The sequence below is a fragment of the Rousettus aegyptiacus genome, unplaced genomic scaffold, assembly GCF_014176215.1.
Source record: "Rousettus aegyptiacus isolate mRouAeg1 unplaced genomic scaffold, mRouAeg1.p scaffold_m13_p_10, whole genome shotgun sequence".
Classification (NCBI taxonomy): domain Eukaryota; kingdom Metazoa; phylum Chordata; class Mammalia; order Chiroptera; family Pteropodidae; genus Rousettus; species Rousettus aegyptiacus.
In genome coordinates this window covers 50,779,797-50,792,509 of record NW_023416285.1, presented here as the reverse complement: position 1 = coordinate 50,792,509, position 12,713 = coordinate 50,779,797, and the positions used below count along the sequence as shown (strand labels likewise).

Sequence of the window (12,713 nt, the reverse complement as noted above, 5' to 3'; positions counted from 1 at the left end):
TTAAGAAAGAAATAAGAACATGTTTCTGGCATTTTTTACTAAGTCCAACTGGCCAAGAGGTTCATCAATGACTTTCAGTTCCTGTTTTGTCTCCTTCCTGTGTCTGTCCTTCAATTCTTTGAGAATATTCATGAGTCTTCACTAGTTAGCATTTTGAAGCATGATAGGAGTGAAAGAAAACGCTATAATTTTAGTCATACTCAAGCTAGTAAATTTATAAAAAGGGAATTATAGTTGCTTGTTATTGTATTTTCTTTCCCCAAATTAGTTTTTTGCATAATTATGTTTTTTATAATGAAGTAGATGAAATTATAACATAGTTTATCTTTTAGTGCTTCATGGCACAATACAGATCTAATCCTTTAATTTTAAAATGTCCATTTTGGTGACATCAAGATTTTATTCATTCTATGTAATGGAAAAAATGTCTTAAAATCACAAAACAAATACAAGTGATTTAAGTTTTAGATGTTGAGCATAAGGAAAATTCCTTTCTTCAGGAGGCCAGGAATAAGACATTTAACTTCTCTGTATTAAAAAATGTAACACACTATAAATATTGATAACCTACAACTCATACTCATAGGAAGGGTTATCAGAATCTCCCAATTGCAAAATATCACTCTTTCTGGCTTACATCAGGATACTAGCATCTGCCAAAGTGACAAGGAAGTATTAAAATTTAATTTGTCAGAGTCTGACAATGCTAATCTAGGTGAGTCCACATTTCTGTCCAAATCTTTGGTACAACCCTATTCGGTAGCACATTCAGAAGCATGTCTTCCAAACTTAGCTCCAATTTCTGTTAATTATTTAATCAATGAAAGTATAGCTTAGAGTCCAAGAGCCTAAGCAGTTAATTTCCTAAGAATACAAAGGCTAGGCCCCTTGAGAATATCCATGTGAATAAATGTGTCCCTTCGTTATATTTTATTCCTCTGCCCAAGCTAAACATGACAGATGTTCCAGATTGTGGGCAACACCCAGAGCTTCTAAAGAAACATCTCCTAAAGATTAGGAATGTGATTACATGGTAACAAGGAGAATTGAATTGTTTAGTCAGACCTTATCCATATATGTCAGGTCCTTTCTTTGTAATTTTTATGTCTCAGATATTATTGAAGCATGAATCATTTAGATTGAAATTAGGTGAAGACCATAGTCAAGTAGGTATCAAACTCACAGTGCGTTTGATCTTTAAGAGGATGTTAAGTAGGCCTCACATCTTTCTGGAAAGGATGGCACCTCTAAATCTTTAAAGTCACAAAAAAATATTGAGTCAATATTAAGTCTCTTCACAAATCAAGATGAAGCAATTGTGTAATATAGCTGCCATTTATGGTCACTTACAATGTTTGAAAAGCATAATTAGCATCATATTAATTAATCCATGCCTGTGTGTAATTGAGGCTTAGGAAGGCAATTCACTGTTTCAAGGCAACATGGGCTTTAAGTGCAGAGCCTAGACCTGAACCAGGTAACTCTGATGCTGAAGTCTCTCATCTAAACTCTATAGGGTGATTCTTCCCAATATTTTATTACTGCTGGAGGAAAATATTACTGCTAGAGGTTAATTTCTTGAGCTTAGTGATATACCCAAGTGATTTTTATGCAAATGAAAAAAGTTCTTTCTTTTAAAATATATAAAATAATAAATTTTGTCATGGATCAACCACAAAAACTCCCTACTGTCATCTGCAGAATAGGAAATATGCATACCATCTTTAAGGTGGGGCCAAAACAGGCCTCAGGCACCTGCTGAGAGGTGAATGTACAGTCTAGGGAGAGATTCTAGACTACAAATGAACTCTGGTTTATCTTGAGAAAGCAGGAGACAAGAAGGTCACTTGGGAATGCTTGACCCCAGAATGTAGACAAGGGTTCTCTGGCACTGATATTACCCTAATTGGGACACGCCTGGCTCAGTTTGGTGATGGGATGAGGAATGAGTGGTTTTCACACTTTGGTAAAATCTCGTTAACAGCCTTTCACTATATTACGCTCAATTTTACTCTGAGCCCCACATACACCTTAGAGAAAAACAGTGGTGATGATCTAGCGTAGGGAAAAAATTCCGAGTAACATTAAAAAATCTGCGCAATGGACACCTAAATGACCTGTAATTTTGTCCAGCTGGGTGATTATTTAACTTTGCTGGGGCCCTTTGGACATGGTATTCTTGTCTGTTGAGTGGAAAAGGTAGATTCTAAAGGTGGTCTCTACATTTCCCTCCTGGTTGGAAACTGCACGTTGAAAATAAGCAGCATATAGAGCAGATCCAGCATGCAGGTGTACTTACTTCGGTTTTCCCAGTGTTTGTTTGAAATCAAGCTCACATCTAGAAATCAAGTGTTTTCCTATGAAAAACTAGCTTTTCTAGCTTCTTTTGTAGACTGGAAGATATAGAGCAGTGGCCCTATATTCCTATACAGCTTTGGTTGGAAGGAGTGTGCCCTAGACACTCAGCCTGCTTCTGTCACATGCTCATTATTCCGGGTTCCTATGGGCCTTTAAGTCTGCACCCTTGGTTTCTTTGACTAGGTTGATTTTAAGATCCTGCTTCATCTGCATTGTTCTGAGTCTAGTCATCAAGCTGCCTTTAGAGGGCCTCGTTGGACTACAAACTGTACAAGCCATAAAGAAACTCGGGTTGGGTTGCCCAGGAATGTGCTCGTTAGGAGAACCCACATTGACCTTGAAGCTGGCAGCCTCCAATGACTCAGACACTGCCCTGCCCACGCCCTCGTTTGCTCTCGGTTACAATCTTTAGAGTTGTCTTCTGTGTTCAACCCTGCTTACGTCGCCTTCCTACTCAAAAGCCAATGCTGACTTCCTATTGTAAGCCATGTTTAGGAAAGACTCCTCTCCCAGCAGTGTGCCCCTCCCGCAGGAGGGTCAGGGGTCTCCCTTTCTCATCTGCCCTCCCAGCAGCGTTCCCCACTCAGACTCCACAATTTCTGTGCTAAGGTCTCTGCTGTTTCCTTCGCATATGTTACCCTCCTTCTTCCGTCTGCCAAGATCCTAATTTTTTTCTAATGCTGTCTTTTCCTTGAAAAATTATGATATTTACAAATGCTTCTCTCCCTCTTTTGAACTCCGTGGGCATGCTTTTGTTAAAAAAACAAAAACAGAACAAAAAACCATTATGCTTGCATTCTGCCTTGTGTTATGATTTACATTTAAATTCCGGAGGTAATAAGATTAATAATGGAGTTCATTCATTACATTCATTCCACAGACTGTGCACAGCGCTAAGTAATTTACATACAGCATCTGTTTCAATCCTCAGAGATAGCCAGGAGCAGGTTTAATGGGGGCTGTGGTGAACAGTAAGTAGTTAAAGAGACCAGTCTTTGGAATTTAGCTGACTGAGGCTTAAATCCCAGCTCCACCCGTCAAGTTTTTTAACTTTCCTAAATCTGAATTTTGTCATTTGTGGAAAGGGGATAATATTTATCTCCTGGAGTGTTTCGAGGGTAACAGTAAGTGATCAATTAATATTAACTATTTTATTATGATTGTTTTCCATTTTTCAGATTAAGAAACTGAAATTATAAAGTTTAAGTAATTTGTTCAATGATATGCAGCTAGTAAGTGGTGGAACCTGGATTCAACCCTGAGGCTGCCCTGTTCCAAGGCCTGCTTTGCTCAGCACCGTACTTGGACCATTAGTACATGGACCATGGCTGTTGCGTGGCCAATGTTGTTTGAAGCAAGATCTGTGATCTTGGAGAGCTGGGTTTTTGAATCCCAATTGTTTAGTAGTTCCATGATGAAGAATGAACTATTTAATCCTTCTAAATCTTAGTAGCCTCCATTATAGAATGAGGGTAATAATTATACCTAACCCATGGGGTCATTTTAGGATTAAGTTAAATTAGATAGCTAATGTATATAAAATATCTAGAACACAGTACTCTTTCAATAAATATTACTTATAATTATTATATATTTGGAACTGCTGTTGGAACTCTTACTGGTACTCAATAGTCAGTTTTGTTATAATATGATGTATGCCTTCCTGAAAATCATCATGCTGCAAAATTGAGCAATAAAAACCACCAGACTTATGGAAAAATGTGGTTAAGGAGTATAATGTTCAAAAACTTTGTAACTTAGGGGAAAAAAAGAAACCTAATAAAAAAGTAGCACAATTTTATACATTGTAAATAGTTAAAAAATAAATAAATATATATGTATAAATGTATAAGGTACTTTACCTCGAAAAACATCTGAAGTTTGCTTGTGGAAGTAAGTGTCAGAAAAGTCATAGCTTGTGAGTTATTGTCAAGTGATAGAGGAAGGATTATAGAAATTGAATAAAAAGTTGGTACAGCAGAGGTAGATGAGTATAACTCGTAACACAAATGAGAATCACAGTATCTGGCACATGTTAGAGATTTGCGTCTTTGTGCATGTTTTGTGCAGTTTATGTCACAGTTTGTACATTCATATAGTGGGTCTATCAAATGAAATCATGTGTCAGCAGACCCTAAATCCTGTTACACTAAATAGTTCCTTTATGTTGAAATAAATTCATGCTTTTAAAACAAGCATTAAAACAGAACTGACTATAACTTGAGATTATCACAACTCTTGTCTCTCAACCCAATCTCAATTACAATTATTAAGCACTTGAAATATTCTGATTATATTAGATACTCAACACCTTAGGACCGAAGTTATGATTACTCTCCTTTCTCCACCTAAATTTTAACAGTTTCAAGGACATAACTCCAAGAACCCATGTTACCGTGTGTTCCAGTTCTCTCAGACAAACCTGTTTGTCTGAGTGTTTGGTCTTTTCCTTTGTTAAGCTATAAATAGGAATCCTCATGACTACACTTTCCTTCCTAAATTACCACTCAATGAAGAGTTCCAATTCTTTCTTTCATCATGATTTAGTTCTCTCCTTTTTTAAATTTAACCTCTGAGTAAATTGTTACTTTTATTCAAAGTGTTTTTATGATACAGAAGAAAGAAAAAGTTTGGCTTCCTTCACAGACTATATTAGGCAATAATTTATGCCAAATGACAGACTTTCCAGCAGCAAGAGTTCGCTTCAGAATTAACAAAACATTTAATAGAAAGAAGGGGTTATTTAGTAAAAGGAAGTCTGTAAGAAAAAGGAGTCGAAACTTGGCATCTCTTAGGGTCTACTGCTTGAGCCTGACACACATTACTCTCTGGTTCAGGTCTGTCTAGGTGGGCTGGGCAAACGGGTGTGTCTTCAAACTGGCACTTTGGCGTAATCCAGTTACTTGAAAGACTAGAGAGCCTCCTATGAATGAGCACACCTTCCAATGCTTCTCAGATTTGATCCAAATTGGTTTATCCTCCAGTGGTTTGTGGCTGCACAGCTAGGGAAATATGTGGCATGTATTAAAATGTAGTAAAATTTTGTTATGCATTTGCCTTTCCAGCATCCAAGCCCCTTCAGAAAACAACATCCCAGATTTGCTTTTGAATCCCATCCTCCTTCACTATCATTGCACCTGGTCTAGGTGTGCTCCCCTCATGTCTAATCCCAGGGGCAAGCAGAACATTCCATCATACCCAATACTAGGATTAACTGAGAGGCAGGCATGCCACCTAATCCAGATCAATGAAAATTAGCCCTAGGACTTTTATTGAAACTCTTTAGGGGAAATGTTCTCTATTTCAGATTGCATTGATAAGTTATTAGAATGAAATCGTAGATTTTTCTAAAGGCCATCAATGCCACCACAGGACAATAACCCGCCTAAGAAGGAAACTACAATAGAAAGAAGCCGTGAGAAATATGAACATGATTCTGACCCCCTCATGTCAGTGTTTGAGGCTTTGATTTGAGTCTTGTTTGAAGTTCAACCCCTGCCTCTGGACTTCTTAAGATGAATTAGTAAATGCACTTCATTATTAGTTTGAACTATGACTATCTTCCTAAACTATCAAATTTGCTCAAAGATTAGAATAGAAAATTCTCAATTATCTGTTTCTTCAAGGTTTTGTAAGATCTATGTACAGTCTCACTTTTCCATAGAGATCCAACTCATTTTTTTTTTTAAATGAGTGACAGAAAAATATGCCCCCTGCCCCTGCTTTTTAAAATAACTTGAGAGGATCTGGATCTGCAGTTAGAAACCCACATGACTATGCTGGAAGGTGTGCTTTCCAGAAGTCATGCACAGACAGATTTTTCCTGAAAAATTAATTTCTAACATAAACTGGTGGCAGTTTTAACTTTTGATTACATAAATCTCTGGCTCCCATGAATGAGTTTCACCACCCGCCAGACTTGTGCTATATAGCAAATGTTTTTCTTATTAAACTTGCAGAGTTCCACTGTTCTACAATAAGTTGACAGATAACACACATGAACTGGAAATTCTGTGTTTTAAATATTGCTCTTCATATACTTAACATAGAACATTTAACTAACATGCTTATAGAAAAAATATCACTAATGAGAAAAATTCAGAACAATCTGAAATCATGAGGCATGTCGAAAAAAGAGTAATTGTCCATTTGGCCTCTCGCAATGAACTTGAAAAGTGAAGCACTAGAGAACAGGCTTTCGACCACAAATGGAGAACCAGTAGTGGCCAGCAGCAGTGATAGATCTACAAATTCTGAGGTACTTAGGTAATTAAAGATCAGTTTTATTGCTGTGAAGCTACAAATGATCCAAAATTTTGGCGTTTCTTTGGTGAGAAAAACCCCAAGATAAAAATGCATGAAATCGTCAGTTTTACACAGTGTCTTCCAAAACTATCATGCACATTCGAAAAAAAATCATCAGTCTTTTTTGCAATAGAAAAGTCTTAACCAAATAGAATGGAGAAAGAACCCGGAGGTCCAAATTAAATTTGCTTGAAACGTTCTTCAATGTCAATCTCAAAATCACCTTGGACAGTAAATTGGATATAACTGGTGAATACTTAATGCGGCCCCACTTTGCTCATGAAACCACAAGCTGAAGCCAAGCTGAAAAAAGGTGTCTTTATAAAACAATTCACATTGTAATACGGAACAAGTGAAAGATTGAGCTCAATTCAATTTTCTTTAACTTAGAAATTGGATAGAAGCAGAGAATTTAATTGTATATTATGTTGTTATTAAATTTTTGGACACTATTTGTGACATAAAGTTATGAACTGTTTTATGGTAAAACAGCTAAAAACATTTTAAGAGTTTTTTGGTATTCCTGGTATTGATTGGGAAATAAAGATACAATGTTTACATATATGAGTAAAATTTAAGACATAAAATTCCTGATGAAATAGCCTACTACAAAGCCACTGTACACTGTAGTTGGACTCTCCTTATCTCGAAGAGTTTGCTTCATGATTTTTTCAGTATGTTCTATGAGTTGGTTTTATAAATCTAAAAATTAAAAGGCCAAAGTGAGAGGCAACTAACATTCATTTGAGAGTCAAAGGAATAGCTATTCTGAAAATGCTGATTCAGCAGAAACCCAAATAGTATTTAGATTAGGTGGTAAAGGCAGGTGAGGGATATTTAAGCAAAAGGGAAGGAGAATAATTCCATGAAGAAAAGGAAGGAATTTCTGTGGGTGTTAATAAACTAAGGAAGTAATTTTTATAGGTGCAGATAAACTAATATATTAAAGTTAATTCTAAAGAATGTCTATAATTTTCAATTTGGTAGTCATAGTTTCTGCTTTCCTGTTATCTTTGCAAATAGTTATTTAGAATACAATGCTTCTTTATGCCCCGTTCAAAGGTTATTCTGTCCAGTTTTAACATTCCCAAAGTTTGAGTGAGATGTACAAGGCAGTTCCTCTGGGATGGCAGCTCAGACTCCATTTTGAAGTGGCCCATTTTATACCATATTTTTTACAGTATAAATCTCAACATTTATTAAAACAAAACAAAATAAAAAGTATTGTAGTTTGAATTTTTGTTTTAGACAAATGTGTAATAAAATAAGACTAAGTTAAGATTAGAATGAGACTTTAAAAACTGCCCATATGCTGGTATACAGGAGCATAGGTGCTTACCCATTTTCAAATCTAAAATTGAATAATTGTTTTTATATGAAAAAAGATTATAAAGTAAAAATATCGCAACAATAAATTTTTTTTTTAAAAGATAAGAGTGAAACTGAATCCATGGTTTAATCATAATAACATAAAGTTTACAAGTTGGCTTATTTACCAAGTATTATTTTTTAGACTGACCAACAACTTATGTAAATACTTTTATGAATAATAAATTTGTGTGTAATTTCAGCTATTAATTTTATAGATTATTTCTATCCATTTTCTAGTAATCAGATTACTTGGATTACAAATTCTAGTAATTTGTGTATTTCTTACCTAATCCTTCAGAAAATCTTGATTCCCATCAGATATATTAGGGTTACTTAATTATCAAAACCCCGTATGGATCTTAAAAATCTTTATGTTCATTCACATTTAAATCTCTTCTCTAGTGCCATTTGTCCTCGAAAATTTGTTTATATTTCTAATTTAATTCTGCACTTCCAGTGTATGAATTTTAAACTGCAGGATGATACATGCTTAATTCCACTTGCCTGTACTACCTGTATCTTAAACGAAACTGTTCACTGAGTCATTAGCATCAGTTGTTGTTCTAACAGTTGCCAGGATCTGGCAGAAAGAAAGATATGACCAACTTCCAAAGAAACCTGGATACTCTGAATACACATCTTGGTGTACTGACTACCATGCTCTTTAAAGTATTAGTGGTTCTCAAGTGTGCACAGAAATTATGTGGATAGGGGTTGATTAAAATCAAGATTACTGAGTTCCAACACAGATCAAGAAAATCAGAATTCCAGGAGGCAGTGCTTAGGAACCGGTACTTCACATCCCTTCCCAACCCCAATTAGACACAGAAATACACTCTTGGAGATCTTTGATGGAAGAGATGAAAGCACGTGATGCAATCATTTTCTTTGCAAGATTATTACTTTTAACTTTGTCATTTTTTCTTTATGTTTTTAAAAAATATGGTTAAAACCTAAATTATTCAACACTAGAGATTTTCAAACAGATTGCTTTTAAAACCTCTTGTACAAGTACAAGTACATGTTGATGTAAAATTTAGACACAAGATTTTTCTTGGCTTCAAAATTATATGAGTACATTTGTTCTAGCTTGTTGAGCGGAAGCATAAATAAAATAGAAAGCACACATTTTATTGCGGTTAAAATTATGTCTCATGGCTTTTCCTATGCGTCATCCATGTAAAGTTTTTCATATGCTAATTCTTGTTAGTGTAAGACTGTCAGACATAAATAAAAAAGTCACTCTCACCAGAATAAATGAGGGAAAATTTTCCTTTTCAGTATAGGTTTGAAAATGTTCTGACATGTTAATCGATGACAAATTCTGTTGTACTGGCACTGTAAACCTTCTATACCTTCTTTCATACAGATTTATTGCCTTTTCAGCACATTTATTTCAGGAATTTGACTTTTATTGCCTATTATGTTACCCAAGCAAAATCTTTTCAGAAATTCTTGAAATTAGCCATAGTATAGGGGAATGGAATGAGACTCTGAGTCTTCGCTATAAACCTTTTTCCCTAGTAGCCATTGCTTATCACTAAATTCTGCAAAAAATTGTAGAACAGGGACAATGGACAACTGAGAGAGCCCACATTCACAAAGACATGAGGCCATGAAGAATTCATCCTAGAATTCCTGGAATAATCATAGGACACAGATTGTTTCATGGTCTTGATAACTTCGAAGTACAAAGTGAGACAAGTTGAACTTTAATAATATCATTTCAGTGGGAATGTTCATTTACCACTAACTCATCTCTGTCACAACTAAACTATGTATTATAGATCTGCTGTATGTCTCACTTAGCATAGCAGCAGACTCTGATGCCACCACTGATGTCCAAAACATAACTTTCTTAAGTTCTTTTTCCATGATTTCTGATATCATCATCATTGTACCATTTTACACTCACGTTTTAACTTGGAAAATTATTTTAGTGTCAGAAATTGCTACTGAATGATGAAATCGGAAGAAAGAAATGAATATCATCAACAGGTATCAAAAAAGGAATAATTCGTGAGTCATAGAGCAGTTGAAGCTCTAATGGGAAGAAAGGTATAGGGAGTTGGACTCTGTAACAGACATATATCTTAGGGCTCAGGTTGTTAAGATCTCATGGACAGAAGTTTAGAGCCCTGAGCTATGACAGCTCTGCTCTATTTATGAAAAAGGATAGAAAATCTCTACCAGATGGCCAACATCACAGTGCAGGTTCTCCTGGACTTAACAATAGTATAACATTCCAATAAACCCAACATTAAGTTCAAAATGTCATAAATGGAAAATGTATTTAATACACCCAACCTACCAAACATCATAGCTTACCTAGTCTAATGTAAGTGCTCAGAATACTTATATTAGTCTACAGTTGGGCAAAATCACTTAACACAATGAATACACTGTAGAGTGTTGGTTATTTACCCATGATCGTATGGCTGACTGGAAGCTGTGGAATACTGATGCTGCTCAACATCACAAAAGAGTATCCTATCACATGTCATAAGCCCCGGGAAAGATCAAAATTCAAAGCACAGTTTCTACTAAATGTATATTGCTTTCCTACCATCGTAAAGTTGAAAAATTCTAAGTCCAACCATCATAAGTTGGGGACCATTTGTGGAGAGAAAAATATCCACCTCGAGCTGTGAGTAAAAACAGAATCAACTTCAAGAACTCAGAGCTCGAACATATACCAAGCAAGGATATAAATCACATTACTCATATAATGTAGGAATCCCAAGCTGACAAATAGAGTGTAAGACAGAAGAGAGAAAGGTTCAAAACCTATGGCTTTTATAGTGCAGTTAAGCAGAGTTTATCATATAATGCCTTAGATAGAGATCTCTATAACCAATGGTATGTGATGGCCTTCCAGGAGGACTTTACTGTAAAAGTAAAGAATAAATTAAAATCAACAGACTTCCATGGACAGAGGTAAAGTTCACAGTAAAGGAAAACATAAAGGAGGCCTAGAATTCCTGAAAAACAGGTGTAGTGATTTTGCAACCAAGAATCTCAACTCTACCGAGGTGGTAAAAAGTTGTGAAAGACATTATAGTCAGAGGCTGTGTAAAAGGTTAAATTTGAGGCACACCAGGCTACCTATACATGTGAATGTGATGTGCTGAGTTATTGAAATCAGGCTCTAAGAAGAGATCAACAGCCACGAACTGAAAATCAGACTAGGGTAGGTGAACCTTGATCTGTCAAGTAATTTTCTCTTTGGATTATTTGACAATGAAGGGGTCCCAGTTTTTTTTATCCTGCCCTTTCTGATTGCTGATATTTGATGTAAACTCCTAGCTTGTTCCAGAGTAGACCTAGAATGTACTGTCGATAAGAGTATATTCAGAGGCACACGGTGAATGACAACTAGCTAATTTACCATGAAAAATGTTGGTCAAAAAATTGAAACATGGTAATTGTTTCTTCATATTTATGTTGCAAGTTTACTACTAAACAAAAAGAAGTAAAATTACCATCTCAAGTTAGAGCAAAATTAGCTTTTTTTCATTACAAGTGAGTGAGTATTTTTATATGTTTATAACCATTTGTAATTCTACTTTTATGAAATTCCTGTTCATCTTCGGAGCCCATTTCTCTATTAGGCTGTTTCAATTTCTTATTGACATATAAAAATATAAAACACTTCAAATAATAACTCTTTATAATTTACGTTGCAAATGTTTATTCCAAGGTGTTTTACATTTTTATGTTGTCTATGGCTCTCTTTGAAATGAAGGACTTAAAGAGTAATATTTTTTATCTAAAGCTTTTATCTACACCACAGTTTTTACTTTAGAAAGTTTCTCATCTACAAAAAACTCAACTTTTTATTTTTAAAGCTTCTATTTTTGTATAACAAATTGAAAATCTTAGTTCTTTTCTAATTCGTGATGACTCATTTGTCATTTATTGATTTATTGTATATAATACAAAAAGTTATTTCTATAATATATACACATATTTAATCAAGATCTATATTTCCAAGCTATGGTTCTATCTTATTGCTCTCTCTTCCTCTTGCACCAGTACCACACATATATTTAATGATTGTACCTACATAATATGCTTAAAGATCAGGTTAAGTTAGAAACTCGTGATTAAGCTTACTTTTCAAAATTTCATTGACTATTTTTGCTCATTTCTCCAGATAAGACTTTTGAAAAAACAACTTTTAGTAGACCACATATGAACATAATATAAATTATTTTTTAAAAAAGAATATTCAGAAAATAGTAATTCTTCCACTATTGTTTCTCAATCACCATTTCTGCTTTTTAGAAGTAATAATTATTTTGTACTCTTTCAGAGATATTCTATACATAAAGTAGTAGGATCATTTATAAGCTTATTTGTCCCCAAACATTACCATACTACACACACTAGTTTTAATATTTTTGTTGTTGGTGGTGGTGTGGTGGTATTTTTGTTTGTTTGTTTTTACCTTATGTCATACCTTTGTAGGGGTCTTTCATGCAAGTTCATCTAAGGCTATGTCATTTATTTCAGAATTGTATAGTATTGCCTTGCTTAATACAACAAATTAATTAACTGATCTTTATTTGACACTTAAATGGCCTCCAGGCTCTTATTACAATAAATAGGGCTGCAGCGAATATCTTTATATGTACATCGGATTGCAAGTATGAAGCACATCTTAGAAATAAGATCGT

The 12,713-nt window shown here is 34.9% G+C and overlaps 1 protein-coding gene across 1 annotated transcript in view; it reads left to right on the top strand.

Annotated features, from left to right (window-relative positions):
* EREG (epiregulin) overlaps positions 1–12,713 on the top strand; it is a 53,224-nt gene that overhangs the window by 1,820 nt on the left and 38,691 nt on the right. The gene's annotated exons all lie outside the window — the stretch shown is intronic.